An 11347-nucleotide genomic window follows, 5' to 3' on the forward strand; every position below is an offset into this window, starting at 1 on the left:
AGGTACCCAATACCCAAGGATGAGAGTCTTAAGGAGCCTCAGCAATTGGAGGCAAAACCATGTTTTCATAGACAAGGACATGGAAGCTTAGGCGACTGGCCCAAAGCATAGAGTTCACGGGGGAATTCAGGGCTGCTAACTTCCAGGCTATTCTCTGTGTTACACTAGGCTCTTCCTAAGGCCAACTGTCCAAACCACATCACTCCAAAGTACTTTCCGTGGTTGGTGTTGGGTACATGGGTGGTTGGTGTCAGTCGTGTCCGTGCTTTGAGCTGGCAGATCAGCTTCCTCTGGCTGTCAGCACTGTGATTACACAGACTTCTGCGGGTAGAACACCTCCTAACTGGCTGACCAGTTTCCAATTTTGAGGAAAACTGAGGACAGTCTTCACATGGTTCCTTTGCTGATAGGCACTATAACTTGAATCTTTTTTATTTGTATTTTGTAGCAGGCACATCAACAGTGCAGAAAATTTGCAGTTCTGGGCTGCACACCAGTTCCTGAAGGAGCCAGACTCAGGGCCCTCATGAGATAACCAGTGGGTGATTAGATGACACCAACCATTCCCCCAAGAGACCCCCAAAGCATGTCATGAACTCCTGCTGCTTACTGTTTAGTCACTCAGTCGTATCCAACTCTTTTGTGACCCTATGGTCTGAGCCCGCCAGGCTCCTCTGTCCATGGGATTTTCTAAGCAAGAATACTGGAGTGGGTTGCCATTTCCTCCTCCAAGGGATCTTTCCAAGCCAGGGATGGAACCCATGACTCCTGTGACTCCTGCATTGGCAGGCAGATTCTTTACCACCTCATACTGCAGCATGGATCACACCTCAGCTAGAGATTTCCATTGCTCTGCATGTGTGGTGAACGTCGGCTGGCTTACTGGGTGATCACATGATAGGCTAGCCTAGAATAATAGAAACATATTTAGATTATACATGTTGGAAAAGAATTCAGGCATGCAAAATATTGTGCTGCAGTTCTGAACCCAGGAAAGTTAAAAATGAACAAATCCAGGTTTTTGTGCCTGTGATATATGAACTAACAAAGCAGTGGAGGAAAGAAGAAAATTTAATTTATTGATTGATGGCCGTGCTGGGGCTTCATTGCGGCCTGCGGGTTTTCTCTAGCTGCAGCGACTGGGGGCTACTCTAGTTGCAGTGTGAGGGCTTCTCATTGCGTTGGTTCTCTTATTGCAGAGCACACGCTTTTAAGCAAAATCTCTGTAGTTGCGGCACATGAGCTTAGTTGCTCCATAGCATGTGGGATTTTCCTGGGCAAGGGATCGAACCCATGTTCCTGCATCAGCAGATTGATTTTTAGCCACTGGACCACCCGGAGAGTCCAAGAAGAAAGTTTTAGACTGGGTCCCTGCTTTCCAGGAACTTAAAGTTAGAGGAAGTGTGTCTTAGTTTAGGCTGCTATAACAAATGCCACAGATACAGTAGCAATTTTTCTCATAGTTCTTGAGTCTGGAAGTTGGATATCAGAGTACCAGCATGGTCTAGATCTGGTGAGGGTCATCTCTCTTCTGGGTTGCAAATGGGCCCTTCTCACATCCTTACATGGTGGAAAGAGGACAAGGGCAATCAATGTCTGGCATCTCCTTATAAAGGTATTAATCCCATTCATAAGGGCTCCACACTTAGGGCCTGATTACAGTTCCTAAAAGCCTTACCTCCTAATGCCATTATATTGGAGGTTAGGATTTCAACATATGAACTTTGGGGAGACACAAATGTTCAGCCTATGGTAAAGGGTAATTCCAAGATATTAGCACAATGAAGGATTAGGTGGGCTGCCGTCTCTGGGGTCGCACAGAGTCGGACACGACTGAAGCGACTTAGCAGCAGCAGCTGCAGCAGGCATCTGCAGGGCAGTTGGTGGCTGGGTCAGCAAGAAAATCCCCAGTCTTGGATTCTGGCTCCTACTATAATGCAATTGCAGTACTTTTTCTCTGTTCTAATCCCAACAAGGGCAAGAGTTGTGATTCTGATCACCCTACCAGATTTATGAAGTGCACATACATGACATGCTGTTTCTTGTAAATTGCAGTTTTTCTGCAAGTTTTCTATGAAGAATTCTCTTTGATTATAGGAGAGGATTGGAAAAGAAACTTCCAGAAACCAGAACCGAATTTGCTTTTGTTTACCAGGAGAACCAGAGCTTCTGGGAGTGGGGCCCTTTCTAGAATGGACCCAAATTTCAGCTGTCTTTACCAATTTCCAGGATTAGAAGCGAGCTGTAGGCATTGTCCTGGTCACTAATGAGAGGATGACGGGGGAAGAGGTGAGCTTCCGTGGCACCCTGTTCTAATGCTGTCACTGACTCTGCCTGAGGGTTCTCTGCCGTCAGGCTTCCCCAGACCCCTCCCTCGTCCCAGAGGACCTCTTCTGGTCCTCCCGAATCCAGCGAGGGGCCATGGTGGGAAGAGGTAATCTTTCTAGATGAAAAAAAAAAGGCTTTAAAGTCGGGGTTCTTGTTCAGAGTCGCACTTGTCCAGTCTCAACTCGTTTGGCTACTATTGAGGCTTGGAAGGGGCTGGGACTTGGGAAGATGGGGATGGGGCACGGAGGGGCGGGGACTGGGAGGGGGACTCGGAGAGGGATCACAGAGGGACAGGAACTCCAGGAGGCGGCACGGAGGGGTGTGGACTCGGGGAGGGGGCGCGGACTCGGGGAGGGGGCGCGGACTCGGGGAGAGGGCGGGGACTCGGGGAGGGGGCGCGGAGGGCGGGGAGTGCGCGCAGTTCGCCCTCAGAGCAGTTCCAGCGCCTCTGGCACTTCTGGGACTCAGGCGGGACCGAGCTCAGCTCGGGTCCCCGGGCCTCCAGGGAAGAAGGTGAGAGCGACTCCTGCGCCCTGTGCTCCGGGGGAAGTGGGCGGGTGGATGCCGGGCCGCAGGGCTCTGGAGCGAGGCGGGCCTCTTTACCAACGCTGGATGCCAGGCGCGGGGAATCGTCAGTCAGGAGTCTCTGGAGTCGGATCTCGGGTGTAGGGTCCCGGGGGAAGGCGACCGAGGAGAACGGAAAGTCCAATAAGATTGGATCCCTGGTCGGGTCCCTGCCTATCCCAGATATCGCTTCCCTCTCCCGCCGTTTCTTGCGCCCGCATCTTTGCTGCTCGCACATTGTTCCCCGGCGCAGACTCTGGGCCCTTCCTTACTCACTGTTTGCCGCCGGTGCTGGCGCCTACCTCCCTCCACGTTGAGAGGAGACCCGGAGTCACGCACCATGACTTCCCCGCTCCCTTCACCGTGTAAATTCCGGGATGCCCTGTTCTTCTCGCCGTGCAGGGACCTTCTCCCACAGCAGGATTCTGCCTGGGGCACCTCTTCTGCGCTGGGAAAAGGACCCCGCAGGAAGCCGGGCAGGGTGGGGGAAGGACCTGGCTGATTTTAGGGAGGGGGCTGGTGCATCTCAGAGGATGAGATGGCTGGCTGGCATCACCGAAGCAGTGGACAAGAACTTGGCAAACTTCGGGAGATGGTGAGGGACAGGGAGGCCTTGCGTGTTGCAGTCCATGGGGTCACAAAGTGTCGGACATGACTGAGAGACTGAATACACACTGGTTGCTCCATCCTGACCTCACGACCTGACCCTTGTCCCTCTTCCCGGCCCTGCGGAAACCTCTAGAACTCCTAGCCAGGAGGCCTTCATGGAGGTACCAGAGGTGACAGATGCCCTGGTCCAGAGGGCAGGGGCAGGGGTGAGGCAGGCCCGCTGTGCATCGTTGGCATTGGTGCAGAGCTCCTCTGACTTCTCACCTGTATGCTGCTGGGAACCGTCGTGGTGTGCGCTGGCATCTTGCACTTGTGCCGCCTCCATGCACTCCAGCATCACCAGTGTCCTCCATTTCTCCTGGTGGCTCTGCTGGTGACGCCTTGGATAGTGGCCACCCAGGCAGCCAGAAACTAGCCCTTTGGGGACTTAAGTGACATCTCAGTGGCCTTTGGCATCATGTGCGTCACCTCCTCCACCTTGTACTTGGGCCTCAGCAGGTCAGCCCCTTCCACTACCAGCAGCATGGGGCCTCCCAGGGTTGTTCTAGTGGCCACTGTGGTGACCTGGCTGTCTTCAGTTTTCCTGTCCTTTATCCCTCTCTGACATCAGGCAAATGGGGCAGGTGACAGAGGACAGAGTCCAGCCTAGCAGTGCAGAGCTCCCTATCTGGGTTCAAAGATGCACCACTCAGCCTTAGCTGCATCCCTGCGGTGGCCTGCCTGATGGTGGTTGTAGTGGTAGCGATGATGGTGGTGATGGAGAAAGGATGATGAGGAGAGTGAATGTAAAGGTGGAACCCTCTCAGGCTAGGCATGGTAGTCAGAACTTTAGAGAGAATCAACCTCAGAGACCAGAGTTCCAGGATGAGGCTTAGAAGGGGAGTCTCTTTTGTAAGATCACCCTGTTTGTGAGGGACAGAGAAGAAACCAGGAATCTAGTGCCATGATTCATATTCCTGTTGGGAGTCATTTGGACTAAAGGCAGCCCCAGCAACCCAAGGTCTATCCCTGGTCAGTGGCACCCTGTCCACATAGGTAGGGGCTGCAGAACCAGTCTTGAAGCCTACTTGGTTAAGCCATAATTTTTTTTTTTTTTTTGGTTTGGCCAGACTATGCAGCACACAGATCTTAGTTCCCTGATCACAGGCCAGGGATGGAACCCATGCCTCCTGCATTGGGAGCAGAGTCTTAATCACTGGACTGCCAGGGAAGTCCCAAGCTATTATTTTTAACTTGTTTGTTGGCACATAATTTAGTTGGCAGATTAACCAGCTCATCTTCTGGGGGACTTGTGGATATGAGTCAATAGCAGGTAAGTTTTGAGGTGGTGAGATAAGAGGACCATAGCACATGCGGATGCTAAGGCAGTAGGCTTGGAGTGGGTGCTGGTGGGCTGAGGGGACCTGAGAGGTGGGTGGAAGTCACATTTTGGAGACATGTTCTGCATAGGGAGTAACGCCTTAATGCCAAGTAGGGAGTAGGCTGAGGGCCCTCAGAGCCAGGCTCTGTGTGGACAGCAGGGGCCCCAGCTCAGCCAGGACCCAAGGTCACTAGGTTAACATTGTAACATCCTTCCTCTCCTTCATAGGGTGGAGGTTGAGCAAGCAGGATGGAGTAGCCTTTTCTGGTTTTTGGTCTACAGATTGTAACTAGGTGGTAGAGAGATGTCACCATCTAAGGTTGGCAGCTGGATCTGTGATTCTGTGGCCCTGGCCCCTGGTCTGTGGCTAGAGGAGATCGGGAGAAACTGTGATCTAGTTCTTTTAGAACTAGAGCACCCAGAATGCCTCACCTGTATGCAGGGAGCCCCATCTCCACCAGTCTTATATCACGCTAGGTGTTTTACATGGGTTTTCTCATTATGGATTAATTCATCATTAATTAACTCAGTGAGGCCAGCACTCTTAGCCCCATTTCACAGATGAAGAAGCTAAGATGGCAATAATACTGCAGTGGGTTGCCATGCCCTCCCCAAGGGATCTTCCCGATCAAACCCATGTCTCCTGCATCTCCTGCATTGCAGGTGGATTCTTTACCACTGAGCCACCAGAGAAGCATTGGCCTAGTACAGAGTAAGCCAATTCAACATGTCTTAGCTCTCAGACTCATAAGGGCCTTGTTGCCCTTCAGACTGGTCTATCCAGGGACCCTCTGAGTTCATTGTGGAACCCTCCTCTCTTGCCAGTGGGTGACCATGTGGGACGTTCTAAGAGATGGGTAAAGCAGAGTTTGCATTTTGTTTTAGATAGTGTCTGTATCTGGATGAACCATCACATGCTTTTCTATACCTCTCTGAGTCTGTGCCCTCTGCAGTGTGCTACTGAGAGACATTAGATTAAAAATAAACATTAAGATCCTCATAGTCAAATACTGACTGATAAATAATGTAAAGACATTTTAAAGGATTAAGCAAATAAGAGTCAAATTTTCATTAGAAATTCTTCATTTCACCCAGTTCTCTTAGGAAAGAGCATCTATAGTCTATTGCAAATTCACTTCTAAGTGTTGGCTAGGCTAGATCATGTGATAGTCACTAAAAAAATATTATACATTTTTCCTGTTCTCTCTCTCTCTCTCTCTCTCTCTCTATATATATATATATATATATATATATATATTTTTTTTTTTTTTTTTTGGCTGCACCACACAGTATATGGGCTCTTCGTTCCTGACCAGGGATCCAACCCATGTCCCCTACATTGGAAGCACTAAGTCTTAACTGCTGGAAATCAGGGAAGTCTCTTTTCCTGTCTTTTTTTTTTTTTTTTTTTTCCTTTTTTTTATTCTTCATATCCTTGTTAGGGCAAAAGAGATGCAGTTTTTCTTTTGGTAACTTTTCAGTTCAGTTCAGTTGCTCAGTTGTGTCTGACTTTTTGCAACCCCATGGACTGCAGTATGCCAGGCTTCCTTGTCCATCACCAACTCCTGGAACTTGCTCAAACTCATGTCCATCGAGTCGGTGATGCCATCCAACCATCTCATCCTCCATCTCATCCTCTGTTGTTCCCTTCTCCTCCTACCTTCAGTCTTTCCCAGCATCAGGGTCTTTTCAGTGAGTCAGTTTGTCTCATTAGGTGGCCAAAATATTGGTACCATTTACCTCTTGGAGAAGGAAATGGCAACCCAGTCCAGTATTCTTGCCTGGAGAATCCCATGGACAGAGGAGCCTGGTGGGCTACAGTGCACGGGGTCGAAAAGAGTCGGACTTGACTGAGCGACTTCACTTTCACTTTCACCTCTTGTTCTGGATTTGTATTTTATGTTGGCCCCTTCATGGATCACAGCCTTGTCATGGCAAACAGGCTTGTGTAACTCAGTGAAGCTAACAACAACTTTATGTTGGATAAAGTTTTTATATCATTCTTATTTTTTATTATTATGATTTGAAACCTGTAGATTATCTTTCTAGCCTTTCAATGGTTACCTTCAAATTTTTAGCATATAGATTTAACTATATATTTTTCTAACAAATTGTAAAATTCTTCCTTATCTCTCTTTTCACTTTCAAGAATTTAAAGATATTCTAGCTGTGCATTGAACATTATCCCCTGCCCATCATCTTATTGTTGGCTTTAGTTTGGCTTGAAAAAAATAAATGTTTTATTATGGAAAATGTCCGCCACACACAATAAGAAGAATAGTGTACACATTGCCAGTTTCAATAGTGATCAGCATTTTGCCAGTCTTGTCTCACTTATAATTCCTCACTTCTCCCCCACCCCAATGTATTTTAAAGCAAATCTGAGGCATCATACCATTTTATTCATGAATACTTTAGTATGAAGAAACATATTAATAAGCATAACTTCAGCAGCAATAAACACACTAGAAAAGAAAGAACAATCCTTCATATCGTCTAGTACCCAACATGTATTCCGATTTCTCTGACTTTATCAAACATGTCCAATAGTTATTTGCTTTATTTGAATCTGGATGTACAAAGGCCGATCTCTTGAATTTGGTTGGCATATCTTTTCTTACCTATAGTAGTTTTTTTCCTTCATGTTTTAGAGTTGGACACTATTCAGTGACTAAAAAAACAACGATTTATAATGTAATTTTCGTAATTTTCCTAAATATTTTTCTCTACATACATTTAGAACATATTGGAGCGTGCTTCAACTATCAAACATAATGTAGAAGATACAAGAGAAGAAAAGTCTATCCTGTTACTTACATGTTTGCTTACTGTTCTTTCTTCCTTCCTGGTGTTCCAAAATTCTTCCTTTCATTGTTACCTTTTTGTGCAGAGAACTTCTTTTAGCCATTCTTTCAGGCTAGGTCTCCTGGCAACAAATTCTCTTAATCTTCCTTCGTCTAAGAGTGTGTTGATATCTTCTTTATTCCTGAAGTATGTTTTCACTAGATATATGACTCTGGATTCATTGTTTTTTCTTTCAGCATTTGAAAAAATATCTTCGTTTTGTTTTCTGGTTTCTGGCAAGAAATCCACCGTCATTCAAATAATTTTCTCCCTTAGGTAAGATAAGATTATTTTTCTGGCTGATTTTAAAAAGTCCTTTGTTTTAAGTTTTCAGATACTTAATAATGATGTGTCTTGGCTTAGATTTCTGTGGTTTTGTTCTGTTTTTTACTTTTTGAATCTGTTGGTTTATGTCTCTTTTCAAATCTGGGAAGTTTTCAGTTATCATTTCTCCAGGTACTTTTTCAGCTTTACCCTTTCTCCTATGTTTCTGGGACTCTGATGACACAAGTGTTCAATCTTCTTCCTATGGTTCCATATCCCTTGGTCTCTGTTCATTTTTGTGTTCAGTCTGTTTTCTCTCATGTTGTTCAGGTTAGGTCTGTTGTCTTATCTTCTAGTTCACAGAGTCTTTCCTTTTCTTCTATTCTGCTACTGAGCTTTTGCTTTTGGTTACTGTAGCTTTCAATTCTAAACTTTCCTTTGGTTCTTCTTTATATCTTCTGTGTCTTTGCTGACACTATTTTTTTTTTTCCATTTTTTTCCCAAATGTGTTCATAGTTGCTTGTTGAAGTATTTCTATCATGGTTGCTCCAAAATCTCAGATAGTTTAACATTTCTGACATCTCAATGCAAATTTGAGTCTATTGACTGCCTTTTTTTCGTTGAATTTGAGATCTTCTTAATTCTTGGTACCACAGATTATTTTTTAATTGAATCCTGGGCATCGTGGGCATTACGAGATTCTGAATTTTTTTTTAATATCTGTTAAATAATTAATCTTTGGCTATGCTACATCTTTGTTGCTGCACCTGGGCCGTATCTAGTGGCATTGAGTAGGGGCTACTACTCCTCACTGCGATTGTGTGGGCTTCTTATTGCAGTGGCTTCTCCTGTTGCAGAGCATGGGCTCTAGGTGCGAGCACCTCAGTAGTTGTGGCGTACGGGCTCAGTGGTTATGGCACATGGGCTTAGTTGCCCTGCCACATGTAGGATGTTCCCCGACCAGGGGTTAAACCCGTTTCCCCTGCCTTGGCAGACAGATTCTTAACCACTGGACCATCAGGGAAGTCCCCTGGATCTTTTTAACTTCTGTTTTACCTTTCTTTGCCAGCACTCCAGAATGGGGATGAGGGGCATTGCATTGTTACTGCCAGGTGAGGGTTAAGGTCCAGATCTCCCATTTAGCCTCCTTTGATACTAAGATGTATGGTCCTCATCACTGCTGGGTGAAGGTGGGAGTCTGACTTCCCACAAGGCCTCCATGGATGCTTTCCTGGCTGGAATGGGTGGATGTGCTGCTGTTTCCCACGTGGCCTCCGCTGACACCATGGGGAGTGTGGTTTCCTCTTGATCTCCTGGTGGCAGTGAAATTCCTACTGCTCACTAGGTGTCCTCCGATAGTACTCCAGTGGGGAGGGTGCCTTTTTACTGCTGGGTGGGTGTGGAAGTCATGTTCTCTGGTGGTCTCTACTGACACTGCAGGCAGGGCCCAGGGCTCCTTACTGCCTGAAGGGCATGAAAGTCCCAGCTCCCTACTTGACCTTCTTTCACATCATCTTGGTGGGAAGGTTGTGACACTTCATTACAACCTGGTCAGGGTGACAATCTGGGCTCCAACATGGCCTTAGCTGGTCTGAGTGGGAGTTGTGTTTGGCTTAGGTTGAGAAATTATTATCTCAGAGTGCTCTGCCTGGCTTGCCTGCACATTTGGCTAGAGAGAAAACATCCCCTTTCGTTAGGGTGAGTTTTGTTGTTGTTTTTGTGGGTCTGTTTTGTTCTGTGTCCATTGGTACTTCCGGGTTGCTGGCTTCTTCAAGCTCCAAGTCTAAAAATTTGAGACATAAAGAAAACCCAGATCTTTGTTGTTCCTTGGAACCAGAGACCCATAGCTGGTCTTCTTTCTTTCCTCCACATTTTACGTTTGTTTTGTATATAATGTCTAGGGATTTTAATTGTATTTAGTGCAAGGAATTGGCAAAGTGTGTTTACTCCATTTTCCTGGAAGTCCTAATTTTCTTCTTACATACATCAAATGGATATTCCATCAGGCTATGTATGAAGCCAAACATTTGTATGTATGCTGTATCTAAACAACTCTTGTTGATCTTCAAATGTTGTGACTCCATTTCTCTCTAATATTATAATACTGCTTACTAACTTAGTCAAATGCTCTTATATCTGCCCACTGAAAATTTTAAGTTTCACCACCTAATGTATTAGGTTCTCTAATACACATGTTAAAACTATGTAAACAATACAAAGACTTTCAATAGCAAACATTAACTGGATATTCTTAAACTTCATCTTAAACATGGAGAGAACAGTTGGTTAGCTCATGCAAGCTGAGGTTAATACTGTCTCAGTTTGCTTAGAGTGAGGAGATGGGAAATTGGGACGTAGATTCCAGTGCTGCAGGTGACCCCAGTGGCAAGGGAAGGGGCGCTGGATTATAATTTAGGGTCACTATGGTAGTAGGGAACTCTAGATTCATCCCTTCAGATGGGGCTGCTTGAAACCCCATGTCACCTGCATCAATCCTTTCATCATCATTCAATCATACCTCTTGTTTCAGGTAAAGCTCTACAGTACACACCTAACATGCTTCTCTGGTTGATTGGATTCATCTAGTTTATTTAATGCCTGACTTCTGTATCTGGTTATTGACCACAGTATCAACTCTAATGACATTCTTGCCGGGAGCCACCATGGGAGATCCCACCCATGACAAAGGTCATGCGGAGAGGACCTGACAGGCAAAGGCAGAACAGGACTCAGAGGGATTCCCTGGATCTGCTCAAGCATCTACCCCGAAACTAAAATCTGTCTGTCTACTGTTTATTATATTATGCCTTTCACCAACTCTTCTGACATTTATAGGGGGCTATCCCCAACCACCTTTCTCTGAAGAAAATCAACTTAGGGCTCTAGTTACTAAGTCTCCTGGGCTTGAAAGGAGCATTTTTACTTTAACCCCTCTGTTACTATTTTAGCTTACTTGGCAGGTTTATCCACACTCTTGCAACTAACGCACATGATTGTTCACAACACCCCAAGCATAACCTTCGAGCAATAAAAAAGCTTTATTAGAATAATACTGCATTGTTGAGCCAATGTTTGCTGCCAAATTTCCTTGTCCTTTCCCAATGTGTGCCTGGGAGTGCATTAGCAAAAATAGTTGATATGCAAGAAAAACAAGCAATAGCCTTGGCATTAGCAACATAAAACCCTTGAGTTAGTAAGTTCTTTCTTTATTGTAACCCACTGCGCCTTTGCTCCATAAGAATGTAGCTCTGTTTCCTGAGGGGGACTGCAGACTGGAAAGATAGAGGGAAAGCAGGTTTTCTGGGTGACCAACCTTTATCAAGAAAGAGTTACAAAATGTTAGCAGGCCACAGGGCCAGAAGATAATGTGCACAACAT

Source organism: Bos indicus x Bos taurus, chromosome 8, assembly GCF_003369695.1.
Source record: "Bos indicus x Bos taurus breed Angus x Brahman F1 hybrid chromosome 8, Bos_hybrid_MaternalHap_v2.0, whole genome shotgun sequence".
Lineage (NCBI taxonomy): Eukaryota > Metazoa > Chordata > Mammalia > Artiodactyla > Bovidae > Bos > Bos indicus x Bos taurus.